Source organism: Coturnix japonica, chromosome 26 (assembly GCF_001577835.2).
Source record: "Coturnix japonica isolate 7356 chromosome 26, Coturnix japonica 2.1, whole genome shotgun sequence".
In the NCBI taxonomy this organism is placed as follows: Eukaryota; Metazoa; Chordata; class Aves; order Galliformes; family Phasianidae; genus Coturnix; species Coturnix japonica.
In genome coordinates this window covers 3,175,447-3,191,130 of record NC_029541.1, presented here as the reverse complement: position 1 = coordinate 3,191,130, position 15,684 = coordinate 3,175,447, and the positions used below count along the sequence as shown (strand labels likewise).

The 15,684-nt window shown below is 45.2% G+C and overlaps 1 protein-coding gene across 1 annotated transcript in view; it reads left to right on the top strand.

The window, feature by feature from the left end:
• PLXNA2 (plexin A2) overlaps positions 1 to 15,684 on the top strand; it is a 294,027-nt gene that overhangs the window by 67,823 nt on the left and 210,520 nt on the right. Inside the window, exon 5 of the mRNA XM_032449324.1 lies at positions 15,344 to 15,411. The gene's annotated coding sequence lies outside the window, so the exon portion shown is untranslated. The remainder of the gene's footprint in view (positions 1 to 15,343; positions 15,412 to 15,684) is intronic.

Below are 15,684 nucleotides of genomic sequence, written 5' to 3'. Positions count from 1 at the left end.
AGGCTGCATCCCACTGCCCCTAAATCACCGAGCTCCGGTGTCACGCAACAAAGCAGAGCCGCTTGCAAAGACAATTTCCAGCTCAAGAGGACCATATGCTACATCAGCTGAATTTTAAATGCTTTATTTATTTATTTGCTTCTTTGTTTGTTTGTTTCCTTTTTTCCTTCCCCCAAATTCTGTTGCCATTCCGTGCTCAACTTTCACCCCATGAGGTGTGAGCGTGAGGCCAAAGGAAGGGCTTGCAGCACCATGGGCCTCTTCTGCATGCGCGTCCTTCAGCAGTAGTTTTCTATCAACTAATGGCGAAGAATTGGGGTTTAATTCACCGTGCTTTTCCCTCTTTTATTATCACACCATTATTGGATCTTCTCTGAGCTGTGAAGCATCTCAGCGCTGGGGCTGGCGATGCTGGGAAGAAAAGCAGTAATAGAAGCAGGGGAAACAGCGTGACAAAGCGCTTCTGGTCCATTTTGGAATTAACGATTTTTCAGAAGCTATCAATTACATCCCTTAACTGGGGAGCACAGATTATAAAGAGGAATATAATTAGTGGCAAATGCTGTGAGATATATAAAGACAAATAGGGGAGTGGGATGAACGGGAGCTCATAAATTTTGTTGAGAACCACGTTTGGATGTAATCATTTATTACTGGGGGTCTCTTGAAGTGGTTCCAAAACGCGGGTTGTGCACGCTGGAGCAGGCGAGCAGGTTGCTCCCATTACTAAATCAAGTGCAGGAGATTATTGATTCACAAAGAAAAATCGGCGTATTTTAAAAGTGGAAATAAATGGATTCAGTGCAGCATTCCCTCTTTGCTATCAAGTGGCTCTTTATAGGTTTTCACTTGGTCCCCCGTGGTGCCCATGGGTATGATTGAATGGTTTTCTCCTATAGGGACTGTGCTTTCTGAGTTTCCTCCAGCAGGTTGAAGGCCCGTTAGAGCTTTGCTAGCTGTGCTGGATGCACAGAGTGCTGCATAGCTCTCCCTTGTGCCCAAAGGTAGAGGAGTTTGTTTGAGGCAATTCAGCACTGAGCAAAGTGGTTTTGTAGAAGCACGGAAGAATGGTGGGAGAACTCACAGTGCTGACACAGACCTGGGGATCCTGGTATGTCCCCCTGCCCACCTTCCATTGCTGGAACCTTTGCTGGATGATTGGGTACAGTCACATCAATCCCAAAGTGCCTTTTCTCCAAGCAATCCACCTCATAGTTATTAATGGCAGAAAGGTGACCTATAGGCTTCCAAACATCATCCATTTTAAAATCTCCTATTTTCCCCCCAATCCTTCAATCTAATTAGGCTCACATCAGTATATTATTACAGAATGTAATCATTCCTTTCTTCTAATAACATTCATGGATAATTTTATTTCTCATTTTCAGCCTCCTACTCCTGCGGTGTAATTAGTGTCTCTGGCACCTCGTGACGCTCAGAATGAGTTGCAGCTGCTAATTGCTAATTGAAAAATTAGAAACTCAGTTAGAAAAAGGATCTAATTAAAATGAAATTAGATAAAATCCCTTCAAACTAGTTTCTTCCCCTTTGCTTTTTTTCCCCCCAGTTTTGCGATCACAGAGCCATTAGCACTTGCCAATTACACTTAATTGTTAAACACAAATACGTTTTCATTTGACATCCTCCAAAAACCTCCTCGTAGTGAAATGTGTGTCTGTATGGGAGGCTGAATCACGGCCCTGATGTCAGCAGATCACCTGCTGATCTTTTCCTCCCCATACATAAGCTGTTTTGCGTAGGTCAATGGTTGCATCTCTCCTTTTCAGAACATGGAGCTTGTGGGATGTGCAGGTTTAATGCTCCTAATGCTGTGCACTTAGTGCTGTCCCCATAGGGTACAGTGGGCATCCCTGCTTAACTCTGGGGAAGTTTCCCTCTGATTCCCCTGCCGTTGGCTCAGCGGTGCCTGCATTGCTGTGGTAGCTATTGATGCTCATAGGGCTCTACATAAATCTCTTCTTGGCCCAGTGATGGGATGTGTGCAGGATAAGGCAGAGCCCTCAGTGGGTTCCAATGGTTGGCAAATGGCTCAGAAAACAGAACAGAGACCTGGAAATGAAAGAGAATATTGGGGAAGGTAGAAATCTCAAACCAAAGGAGAATGTAATGATGCTGTGCTAATTGTCGCTGTGTCAGAACTTCATCGGACGTGGTTATAGAGCTCAGAGCAGGCAGGAAGGAGATGAAGAGTTAATCTCTTTGCAGACAGGGTTCCTGATGGCAAATCTTTTTAGCCGTGGGCTGGTAAACCTCATGGAGATGGATGCTTTACCGCTCTCATCTGGGAATGCTGCCCTTGACATAATTAATGCACAGACATGGCTGTCCTCTGCCAGTGCTCCCATCTGTCAGCACGGAGGAGCTCTCACTTGCAGGCAGGGTGGGCCAGGAGGATAACAAGGTGTTCCTGCAGCAGGAGATGGAGGGGGCTTTGGGGCACCAAGCCCAACTGGAAACCTGACACGACATAGATGGCATTTTAGCTGTCTCCCCTCCCACAGCAATCACTTTGCTGAAGAGTTCATGCTGATTGAGTTTGGGGCCAATGGGTGTTTTTGGGCACTGAATGAATTGGACCTGTTTGGTGATGCTGAGTGCTCTGGGTTTGTACTTCTCATTACATACAACTGCTTCAGGGAGGTGGTAAAGCATGGAAGGTTTGTTGCTTGGAACTGCCAGTTATCAGTGTAAATGGTTCAGAAAGAGCATGCTTTCATACCAGCAGGGTGTTTTGCTTTATCCAACATAGCGAGCACATCTGAACTGAGCTCAGACAGCACGGACAGGAATTATTTTTGCACTGCTGATGGATAACTGATACCAGAACAAGTATTACACATCTTCAACAAACAAATCTCATCATGAACCCAATTGTATCACACAAACCACAGCATTAACTTGAGAAACCCCCGATGGGGCACCAGAATGGGGCCACCAGTCCCTGCTTTATCCCTTGTGGGCATGCAACATAAGCGTTGCTGTGCTGCTCTGATGGGCGGTTTCCTTCTCAAATCACGTGCATCACAAGGAGGTTTCAATCCCCAGCATTTCTACAGCTAAGACAAAGAGCAAAAATAACCACTGTGCACAAAGGCATTGGCGTGTGATGCTCCCAGGGCTTCACCAAACGCACTCGTTTTGTTATTTGATGTGAGAGGCACTGTCTGCAGGCGAGATATCAAGGGAAAGGAGAGAACAAGGGGCACTGATCTCAGAGAAGAGTGGCCCTGAGCTACTTGATGCTGGCGATCCCAGCTCCTGGAGCAGCAGTCGTTCTGCTAATTACAGCTCTGGTCTCCCATGTCAATGCAGCTTAGTGGGGAAAAGAAGAGCGTTTGGGTCGTGAGCTTCCCAAGGCTTTGCCATTTCTATTCTAAATACGGCAAGCAAACTTAAAGAGCCCTTTCAAGGTTGCAGAGGACTCTGGGATGAAATGGTAGATACAGTGCTGGAATCAAAAAAATATCTGGATTTTTATTGCTTTCACATGCAGTGTTCATTTTGCAGCTGAAATTTTGTATACCTTGCAGTAGTTTTATTAGATACGCTGATTATCGTCTGCTTATTGTATCACCTGTAATAGATATTATTATGCTATTGATCTGCTCCGTGGCTTTTGGAATGTAATGGCAGGAGTAGTGAAGGAAGAGCTATGGGGATTGGGTGGATGCAGTCATACAAGGCAGCATCTTTTCATTCTAAGTGGAATTTAAACTCATGGGGCACCACTTATTTATTCTCTCTTCATTACAAGGGCATTGCTTGGTTTTTGCCTACATTTAGGGTAAAAACAGCTCATTTGTAAGAATTTGTCCACCAATTACAGACTGTAGCGGGGCCAGGATTTGTAGCAAAAAAAAACCCCAACATAGCAAAGTGGGTAAATATATAGTGGGTAACATATATAACAATGTAAGATAACAGTGAGAAAAATGAAGGGGTGGGAGGAAGGAAAAGGAAGATGTTTCACAGGCAGTAGATTGTGCTGTGTGAAGCTCTACCTGACTGAGCAATCACAAACCAGAGCTAAGCATCAAACAGTGCTCAGACATAAAGCTTTTAGGTTCGCTCATCCCCAGCTTTTGAAGAAGATAACGTGCCATACCAAATATTTGTAGTCTTTTGTGATCTGAGTTTGTCTCCGTTCTGATCATTCAGAACAAAGTAAGCAAAGCAATCAGTTACAGAAGTGTGCCAGCAATGGGATTCTTCATTACCACTTAGAAAAATAAGCACGTATTGATAGACGTATTCTGCTGGTTTTAGATATATGTATATATATGTTGTATATATGCACATGTAGAACGTTGTTGTCACATTCAATTTGCAATGCGTTGGAGCTCTGTAATGGTGAATGGCAGTAGAAAAGAAAGGGGCAGGGAAGGTTGAAGAGATGTATATAATCATGCTGAAAAAGACTCTTCTGAAGCCCCGAGGCTTCTGTGATGGGATCAACCCGTGCAGCACAGTTGTGTATGTAGAGAGGATGGACCGAGGAGGGAAGAGCATGATTAAAAAGGACAGATCTTTTGTGAGAGGTTACTGATCCACTGGGAAAGAAAGATGAGTGGGAAAAGAGGTGGCTGGAAGGTCTGAGCTTACGAGTACAGCTCTCAGACCCATTCAGTTCCACTGTTCTTTTCAGTTCATCTTTGGAATTTAATATTCAGGTGTTGGAAGTGAATGGGCATTTCATCTCCTGGGTCTGAATGGGCATTTCTAAGTAGATAAACATGGACAGTCCTTCCTGGAAGCTGCCGTGTGTTAATTCCTATGCTTGCTCTGTGTGAGCTCATGCACATGCATGGTGACTCTCAGCAAGCTCTGAGTGCTGAGGGTTTATATAGACCCCATTCCCTGCACACACACACACTGTGCAAATACTCCCAGTATGCTAATATATACCCGTATTTAATTATTTCTTCTTAATAAGTGAGTCAAGCCACGTTCTTCCTCCTCTACTTACAACCAGAGAGGCAGTGTCCATTCTATACCTATATAAACATACAGATGCTAAATGAAGTGGCTGTGCAGGATCACAAGCCAGGGGATGCCTGGCAGCCTCAGCAAGGAAAGCACGTGGGAATGATCTCAATTAAAGCAGGGAACCGGGTAGAACTGGCAAAATGGGATTGCAGGCAGAAAGTCGGAGCGATGAAGTCCAGTGTGGACAAAATACATACAAATTGCAAAACTAATAATGGAAATTCACGCTCAAACTGTCAGGGGGACACCAGCCATCCTACATTACCCCCAGGAGTGCAAAATGAGCTGCTAAGGAGGGCACGCTGCTGGTAGCAGTTGTCTGTTATCACGTGTCTCGCCTCAGTTCTCCAGATGCTGAAATACTTCCCAAGCTGAAATGAGTTCTCAACTTTTGCTTTCGCCCTGAGGCTGAAATAGTGGTGATGGCATAACAGGGCACGTGTTCCTTGGGTCTGCAAAGTGATACCCTCCTGTCGGGGGGAGGAGAACAGCCCTGAGCAGATGGATGGAAGCACGTGGGCTCCAACCCAAGGCTGTTACCAATGAGCTCCATGCACTGCGGGGTGCAGAGAGCAACAATAAACAAAGGAAATAGATTTCAGGCATTGTCATCTCCATCTTTTTGCCTCCCCTCCATCCCTCTGTCCTCCGTCCCTCGGGGCTGCCATGAGAGGAGCTGCTGTGTGATCTGTTGGTGGCAGAGACATTAAAAGTGGCTCTTTAGAGCAGGAGGGATGAGAGCAATCACGCAGGTGTTGTGGATTGGGTTTTTTTCCCCCCCCCTTGTTTAAGCAGTGTAAAGCAGATTGTGTTGGGAATTGGTGGGTTCTTCTCGCTTTTAAGCTCAGTTAAAATGACAGTGGAAGTAAATGTACCAGCAAATTGTTATCTCACCACGAGTGCCACAAGGTGACGCTTTCACAGGGGCACTGCTTTTGATGAAGTATGATGCCTTAATGTTATGACAACCAAAGACGGGTTATTAAGGTACAAATATAAACAGGACATGAGAAATGTTTCACTTGGAGCTGGTTATAAACGTTGCCAGAGAAATCCCATCTGCAGATTCAGCAGTGACTTCCCATGAAGGAAAGCCAGGCATGAGAAGCATTGGCTGCCTCACTCCATAAGAAGCAGCCCTGTTCTCTGGCCCCTGTTTTCTGTCCATTTGGCCAATGCAGAGTTAAATATCTTTGTGCAGTTAAATATCTTTGAGCAGTTTCCTGGCATGGGCACTGTGATCTTCTCACAGGGGTTGGAGAGGTGAGACCAGGGGGTTCAAAGCACTGCTATGAGCTGGGCTAATCTAATCGTAGTCAAAATGCACTATAATAAGTAATTTAATAGAATAACTCTCGAGAATCCGTAGATGTTTTACAAGTATTGGGTAACTTAATTTCATGCTGCACCAGGGTAGAAGTTCAGGAGGTGATCTCAACCATCATCCCAGTACAGCCTGCACTGGGATGGCATTGGTAAGGGATGCGGGGCAACTTTCAGTGCTGCTGAAAAGCAAATACCCCTACAGAAATAATAGATTTGTATTGAATGTGGATATTTGCAGGTTAGATATATAGTTTGCAGCGCAGAATCTGGCCCCAGCTGCAGCCTGTGTCGGAGCGTTGTTCAAAGCATGATGCAGGAATTGCAGGCTGGCTTCTGGCTTTACCATAAAGACATCCATTTATCCTTGCTTTCCCTAGGCTAACTCCAACCCTGTAGCTTTAATAAACACAAGAGCTGAGCTGTTGTCTTGTAGGCACCTAACATGAGATTCAGATATCCTGTTCAACCTCAAACACTGTGCAAGCCAAGGCACAGACTGCAGAACAGCATTTTGTTTGCAGTGACCAACATCTCCCCATCCTTCTGGCTCTGGTTACATTGAAAACAACATTGTGTAGTTCTATTAATGGATCATGTTGGATGGGATGATGATAACAGCAGCACGAGGTGCGGGGCACAGCTGGGATGGGGCAGGGGAGTCTGCAGGGAGGCAGCTGCATGAACAGCTATGAGCAAAGGAAGAAGTTATGTCAGCAGCCAAAGTTCTCTCTTTGATTATTTTGGCAGCTGTTTCCCTTCTCTGGGAGCTGGAGCTGGCTCCTTCTATTTGGTTAAGTTCTAATAAATAGCAATTGGACAAAGCTGACTGAACTTTGAATTCAGACTGCCTTCCAGCAGGTGCTTGGGCTGGATAATCCTCGGGTCTCTTCCAATCTATGCTTTTTTTTGGTTAGGATTTTGTGTAACGTGAGGTTGCTCTCGACTTCCTTCTCAACTGCACATGAACTTGCTCATGGATATGTATTTTTTTTCCTGAGTACTTCTACCTGAGACTTAGAGAGGCTTTCTGGAAATGTTTGCATAAGCAAATCCAATCCCAACAAGCACTTAGAGGCAATGAAGAGCAAAAGGGGAAAGGGCAGGGGCAATGAGAAGTTAATTTCAGCATGCAGACTGATGTTTGCAGAACAGCTGTTGCACTGTTTACCCAGCTTTGCTAATTACGGGCCAGGACCCGGGCTCCATCGTCTGCCTGTGCATGCAGTAAGCATCTAAGCATCTATTAGGAAGAAATTCTTTACTGTGAGGGTGGTGAGGTATTGGGACAAGTTGCCCAGTGATGCTGTGGATGCCCCTTCCCTGGAAGCACTCAAGGCCAGGCTGGATGGGGATATGAGCAACCTGGGCTGATGGAAACATCCCACCTATAGCAGGGGGTTGGGACTACATGATCCTAAAGGCCCCTTCCAACCCAAACCATCCTGTGGTTCTATGACTCTATGAAAACTTCAGATGTACTGAAGATCCATCCCCATCTATTGGATGCGATGATGGGTTTGGAGATGATTGGTTTTGCTTCTCCCCCACACCCCCAGGATCAAGGTGGGCTGCACTGGGGCTGTTTGGTCGCTGGGTATGAAGGAATGCATGTGGATCTAAGTGCCTGGAGTGCTACATGGGACATTTGTGCTCTTGTATAAACACATACTGAATAGCAGAGACATACGGGAGAGCTCACAGCTCATCTCCTGCCCGACGTTCAAGGAGGAAAATAAAATATCAGAAGATAAAGATGGCAAAAGACCCCTGCAGGGAAAGCCTCTTTGTCTAATGACCTTTCTAGGTCTATGATAGAAAATACAATAGCCAGCCCTCATAAATCATAGTTCAGGAAAACATCCGGAGGGCAGACTTTGACATTGTTTGCATATTCAAATGTCACCCCACTCATGAAAGAAAGACAAAATGTTTTTTAGTCTCAAAAATGTCAGCACGGGCTGGATTAGAAAAGATAATTCGGAAGTACTTCCAGAGAATAATTACCTCTGTCACCTACCTGCAATGTAGTTAATGAATGGGAAGGGAGGGTGTTTTATTAGGAAAAAAAATTATGATTATTAGAGTAATTAATCAGCTGCGTGATGACAGCTTCCCTGAGAAAATAATCTCCAAAGGCCAAGCAACTACAGTAGGGCATTTTGTTGATAAAGCACCGGAGGCACAAAACATTCCTCTGCTGTTAGATAGGAGCGCTGTGTGGTGGGATTATAGGTATCTGTGGGGATGCTGCACCTCTGGGGTGAGAAGATTCATCATCTCATTGGTTGAATGAAGGAAATGTCATCACCTTCTGGTCTCCCCCAGATAAATAACACTTTTTTTTCCCCCCTCCGTCCTCTTTGTCTTATCTATTTAAGCCTCAGCCCAGGGAAGCAATTAGGGAGCTGTTTGTGTCTGCAGCTCTGCGTGCGTGGCTTAGCATCCCCCATTAGCACAACAGGACTGTTCCACACAGAAAAGGGAAGGAGTAAAGGGACAAGCTTACGGCCTCTTTGCTCTGTGCTGGCCATTTCCATCAGCCTGTGTGATGTGCAGGGCTTTGAGGCTTCGCTTTAACATCAGCACCTGAAGCAAAAGCCTGAAGGAAAGGTGCTATGAAGTCTGCTTCTTGCATTAGGGGTTGTGCCCTCCCTCTCTTTCTATGGGTACAATATCTGTATGGTGTGGTTTAATCTGCAGGGGGTCTCATCCCTCTGGGGTCACAGTGTGCCCTCAAGGATCACCTTCTCCCTTGGATTTCTACATTTCTTTGCCCTTATCCCTTCTCGCTCTGCCCGGCGCTGAACCCTGACTCTGAGCACCCTGAGCTGAGCTCTGGGCAGGGGTTGCAGCTCCAAGGCTAAACACACAGCGGGAGCAGAGCACGCAGCCAGATAAAGCTCAGCGCAGGGTTTGCTTACATCCCCTTTCACCCTGTGGCAGCATCGCTTTATTTCTAGATCATGAGATTTTCCTGCTTGTTGGAGCTGCAGGGATTTCTCAAGGCCACCAAAGACACAGGGCACCATGCTGAGCTCAGGGCTCCTCTCCTCATCTGTTCTGTGCAGTGCCCAGACTGCTGGCACGGTGAGGGCAGAGCAGCCACAGCTCTGTGTGCATCACAGAGGTTTCTCGCAAGCAAAACCAGGGTGTGCTCACAGCAGAGGGACTATTGCAGAGGATAATGCAGGAACAAATGCCAAAAGCAACAGCTCAGAGATATATTATTTACATATTTATTAGAAATCCAGTGCTGCTCGTGAGACCGAGCCGCATCTGACTTCAATCCCAGTAAGTAAACAACCCAATGGGCACATAAGAGAAAGGAGAAACAAGCGCTGATGCAGTTTACACAAGCTAATACAGTAAAACAAAATATTCAGAACATGGAACTATTTTGCAAGATAGGGGAAAAAGGAAACAAAGCCCACCTTTATTCTTCTTGGTTAAGCACTCATGAAGTAATAATTGCATACTAATTTAATTCTATGCGATATCAGTTGCCTCGCAGAACAAGAGAATGACAATTAATCCTTGTTTATCTAAACTGCATTCTGGTTCGGACTGAGCTGCCCTCCAGCACCGAGCATCACTTCTGCTTTATCTGAACTTCTGCTGGCCTGGCTTTCATTAGTATATATATTTTTTTCCTCTGGGTACTTTAAGGGGGGGAAAAGAAATAACAAGAGCTGCTTGCTGCTGCCTGAGAAGGAGCACTGGAGGGATCTGGGGAATGGCAGAGCAGAATAAAGATCCCAGATCCTGGCTGCATGAGCACAACCATCATGATGGTCCACTGCAGCCCTATGGGTGAAACCCCCTCTGGTGGATGGGGATGGTCCTTGGCTGGAAAAGGAAAAGAGCAGGATGGAAAACCTCATGGGAAAGAGCTTCTGAAAGTGAAAAGCTCCATACACAGAATTTGGGTTTATTTATTTATTTTCAATGTGAGTCGTTGAAACTCTTTCCCTCCGTAAAATAAAAGCTGCAAAGCGGGAGTTATTTTGATTCCATCAGGTTTTTTTTCGTATGTGAGAAGAATCAAATTCATAGTCTGACCCATAATCTGTTCGAGAAACACTTCATTTCTCCCACCTCGTGTTGAGAAAGAGCATTTGATATCGCCAGCGATTCAGGACACAATAAAAGGATGCAGAGGCTTTCAGCTTCTTTCCCAACCGCTTATTTGAGGCATTTCCAGGTAGATCAGGGTTACAAAATGATCAGGAAGAGGAACAAAGGGTTTGTAAAGGTTAGAAGAAGTGTAAAAATGTTTGGAAGTGTTAGCAGCGCTAAAACCTATTATTTAAATTCATCAGATGTCACTTTGAAAGGAGCTTTCAGAAACAGTCTTTATATGTATTCTTTTCTAAGAGAAAGTCATACGTAATTGTCAAATAAAGAGCACTCCAGGCCACAGCCCCTACTAAATGTCAAAGCTTCCAGACTAATAATGCCCCGCGGTGTTTTAGATGGAAAGGGTAATGCAGTAATAACATGGGGCTCTCACCAGTATGGGAACCAGCTCTCTGCTCCCAGCCATGGCTGAGGACATCTGAGTTCCAGGGCAGAACTCAATGGAGCTGATTCAGAAGGGGCTCCCAGTGTTGGTACAGAGCTGTGCTGGGATGCCAGCTAACAGCCTACTGGGTACTGGGGAAACATGATTAACAGATGTGCCTTCCATCTCCCAATACCTCCCTTTTGAATTGCAAAGTGGCCTCCTGCTTATTTGGAAGTACAATATGTCTAACCTTCCAGGCACGGCTTATTGCTAATTTCTTATGCCACGACGAATCTATGATTTATTTAACAAATTTCCACCCAGCAAATAAAACAACATTTGTTCTACCTGGAGGGTAGTTCCCAAATATCACAGAATATCCAGGCACGGCTCTAACAGTGGGCATGAAAACAGAGGTCAGAATGATGAACCAAGTGTCTGACTTCAGACATGTAAGGTGAAAATAATATGAAGATGGTAATAATACAAGAAGGATGGTGATAAATAACCAAAAGGTTATCTATAGGAAAAACTCATCAGTATAGAAGCCTTCAATATGGCTGGAAAACACTGAGGCAATCTCCACAGTGGAGCAATATCCCAGAGATGCCGCATTCAGAGCTCAAGAAAGAAATTTCCCCCAAACAAACACACCTGAAAGGAATTTTCTTTGAGTTTTATTTGCTTTGGGTCATTGAAATGGCAGGTGTGTGCTGTCCGTGCAGTGCGGGGGATTAAAAGGCTCCAAGGACACAGCCCAGACCCCGGTGGGTGCTTAACATCCAGCACCAGCAAATTCATTTCTCTCCCTCTGTGTTTGCTTTGTGGCAAGCAGACACGGGGAGTGATGGCAGCGGGTTCTGAATGACATCTAGAGAGCTGAGATATCCCTCCCTGCCCAGGGCTTAAAACAGAGCAAGGCAAGAAAATATCCTCTTAGTGCTGCTGGCAGGATTTCTTTTTGTTTTTTCCTTGATGTCATATTTTAAATGTATAAAATATTTAACCTGGGCAAATGTAGTTGAATCATAATAGACTTCTCAAACTTGAAGGGAAAAAGGTTGATTATTTGCTCTCAAAAGGCTGATTGTTTACTCTCTCCTGTGTAAATAACTGCACGAGAGCAAGGAAACATCCGTCCTCTTCTACTCTTTTCTTGCATCCTCTTCACACTCAGCATAGAATAGATGGGAGGAGAGCACCATGAAACTGCAGTGCTGTTGGTTCAGATTGGGCTCTGAGTGCGTGCTGGAGCTGCTTGTTGCAGGGTGGTGGGACCAGATGGGTCCCTTCCAACCTGACATGGTCCTACTTTGTTGTGATGCTGGGGTTGCTTTGCACAGCTTCATTTCTCTGCCCTTTGTTCATCAGAAATGCTGTCCCTGATTACAAGAGGGATGTAGCAGGTGATGGAGGTCTTGTTTGTTGGTGACTGTGGTGTCAGGCCTTGGTTATGGTTTGATTGTGTTCACAGAAGGGTTATGCACCATATTCATATGCAAATGATGATGTAATTAGTTTGTCTCAAGAGAAGTAAATTTCTGTGGGCAAAACCTTACCTACATGGACTTCTTCCTGCCTTATGTCTGATGCTGGCAGAGGAAGGAGCTGTTGCTCCAGGTGGGATGTTCCCTGCAGAGGGGCCCATTGCCCACCCATGGCAGCACGCTGGGATCAAACCCTTTTTGCCTCCCCAAAAGCAGAGCTAAAGAGCTCCAGATGCTGTCACTTTACTCCTTATATTGCTCTCAGGCTGCGTTAAACCTCAAGCTCTACTCCCAGAGCTCAGCAGCCCCTTGGGATTCCTCCAGAAGCAATGGGATCTCAGACGGAGCGGTCCTGATCCATCAGCTCAATGCCTGTTTTGTAACAGCCGTCCGCACGATGACACACATCACAGCACAAGCAAGGCTTTCTGTTTATAAAACAGTCAATAGCGTTTGTGAAGAATTATTTCTTTTCCCAAGGACACCTTTCATTTCAGCCTCTGAGAGAGCTGGGAATAAATTGTTCCTTACCATCAGCACTGACCTCGCTTGTTTAAAATGTGGGCGTCATCCGAAGAACAACAACAACAAAAAAACCCCACCATTTGCTAAATGAAGCAAAACACCATAATAGGTTTAATGATGTAGATTTATCTCCTAACAGTTGTTTCGAGATCACAACAAATCATTAAAATCATTAACTCTCCGAGCTAAATTAGATTACAGATCTTGGAGAATGTCTGGCCATTGCGTTTGCGAGCAGCGCCTCGGCCTGCATGCGCGCGTCATTAATTCTGCTCAGATTCCTCTGCAGACAATGAACCAATTCAGCATATTCCAAGTCAGATGAAACAAAAAGAAGCCAACATCTTTGTGTGTGTGTGTGTGTGTGTGTTTGTTTCTTCTCCCGGCTTGTTTTCAGTAGTGGAAGATAAGGGCAGAATGGGATGCGGCCTGTTGGGGAACGTTGTCTCCCATATCACAAAGCTGCACTTTGTGGTGGCTGCACTTTGTGCATTGTGGTCCCAGAGCTGAACCATGTAATTAAGAGGCACTTAAAGCTATAAGCCTCGCATAGCAGCCCATTTATATCGCACCTATCAGTGGCAGAGTTGCTGGCAGAAAGTGCAGCTTTAAGCATAAGATAAATGAACAGACATGGAGGGTGTGGGAAGCCTGTGGCCAGTGCTGTTGTGTGGGCTGATTGCTCAGCACCATCCCTTCCCACATACAGCAAAAGCAATCTCATGTTAGATCACAGCCTGTCCTTGTAGGAATCTGAGCCTACTCAGGGTTTCCTTTTGCCCCCATGCCCTTGTGGTGTTGTTCATAGAGGCTGTGCTGGAGAAGAGCTGTGTTTTGTCATAGATTTGGCTGTAGAAAGGAATGCATACGCTCCAAAACAAGGAAAGGTGGAGATTTGGCACATGCACACCAATATACTACTGCTCTAAGAGCTTTGGCAAGGTTACCCTAACCCTCAGCTGGGGATGGAGAGAATGCAGTGAAAAGAAGTTCTTGTCCCATCTGGCCCATAAAGGATGCCTGAAGCACAGAGCGCTCTGTCCTGTTCCTTGCAGGAACTTTCCATGCCCATTGTTTGTATGTGAGCTTCTTTTCACATCCTAAAGGTGGTGTGGGAGGCTGAGCATTCATTCCTGTCTTTCTGGAACCGTTTTTAGTATCTTTATCTTTTTTTCTTGTTCCCCTCACATTTTAAAATTGATTGTTTATCCCCTATACACCTTGATGCTTATTTTCCCCTCTCCACCCCCTCCTCTGAACCTCCCCTTCCACACTCTGCCTTGGGGGATGCTTTATTCTTTGATTCTGTGTAGCCCTTAGCAGATTTCACCCTTATTGCCACCTGTGAAGAGTTTCACACTTATTAGAAAGGGTATGATTTGGAATATGCGAAACGATAAAAGGAAAGAAAGGGAGGGGGGGAGGGGAGAAAAAAACACCCGACAAACAAACCAAAGAAACAAAAAGTATATTATTTTAAGGGGAGCAAGAGGGAAATGGATTTAAAGGGAAATGAGCCTTGCTGAGCGCTGGGCAGGCTCAGCAGGACAAGGATGAGCACATCCTGATGCCACCTCCCCTGTGTGGGTGCTCATGGGATGAGCTCCATCCCTCTCCCACCCAAACTATCCCCTGTTTTTGGCTCTGCAGCTGGGTGAGCTGTGCTGCTCCGCTGCAGGAAGGCTTTGAGCGTCTCTTTGTTTCACGTTTGCACCAAATGCCAAAATACCAGGAGAAAAGTTGCCTCCAGCAATTTTTTTGGAGCTGGAAGGGGAGCATTCTAACTCTTGACATCTTGGCAGGGGTTCTCAGAGCCCATATGTCAGATCCAGAGAAACAGTTCACATTAATTTTAAATGTAAATCTTAGACCTTTGCTAGGCAACTACATTTCTCATTGCGATTCTACCCACATTTTACTCCAAATAGGCTTGACAATAGCACACTGAAATCTGAGTGCTTCAGCAAAACAGAATCGCACCCTTTTGATTGAACATCCATCCTTGTTCTATTTGTTCAGTGGCAATTAAAATAAGCATGAAATGTGCTTGGGCATGCTCTTGGTCTCATGCTCATTTTAAATATTAACTCCAAGTCTTCACCGCTATTATTTAGTAATAATGTTTATTATTGGTAGGACTGTACTACCTGGGGGCCAATCTTTTATTATTCTCTATAAGCGTACATCAGGAACAGTGCTTCCCAAAAGCATTGCTGATCTAATTGAACTCTACCATAGGCCAACTGATAGCTTAGAAATATTTCCTATATAAAATAGCCTGGCCGCTATACCATAATCCTTTCTGGTTTACATCAGTATAGGAAAGCAGCAGCTCTCCATCTCCTGCTCAGTGTGTCCGGCAGGCTGTTCTTGCCCACATACAGTAGCTGACTAATTACAGAGCAAATATATATTTGTTGAGTTGCCAAAGCACGTGCAATTGCCCTTGTGAGATTCAGCAGGATCTGAACTTATCATCTTTCTCCTGTTACAGGTGCTGGTTTCTGCAGCATGGAGGCAGTGGGGCAGCTGAGCTTCTGTCTGAAGAGTGAGAAAGTGAAGGTAAGTGAAGAACTTTTTGCTGGCCCTTTGCAATAGGAGCGTTCCAGATGCATTGTTTTACTGATGAAACAAACGTGTGCTGTTTGGGTGCAGGCTCTCTTCCACCATCTCTGTGTTAAACACATGGCACTGCAGCAGTGAATGGGTTAGAAATGCTTACAGGATGATTCGATGTCATGTTGACAATGGTTGTTGGATGTAAAGCCGGGATAGCAGGAGTAGTGTGAATATGGAAACCAAAGCTTCCATGTGTTCCGTTCTCCCACTATTTCC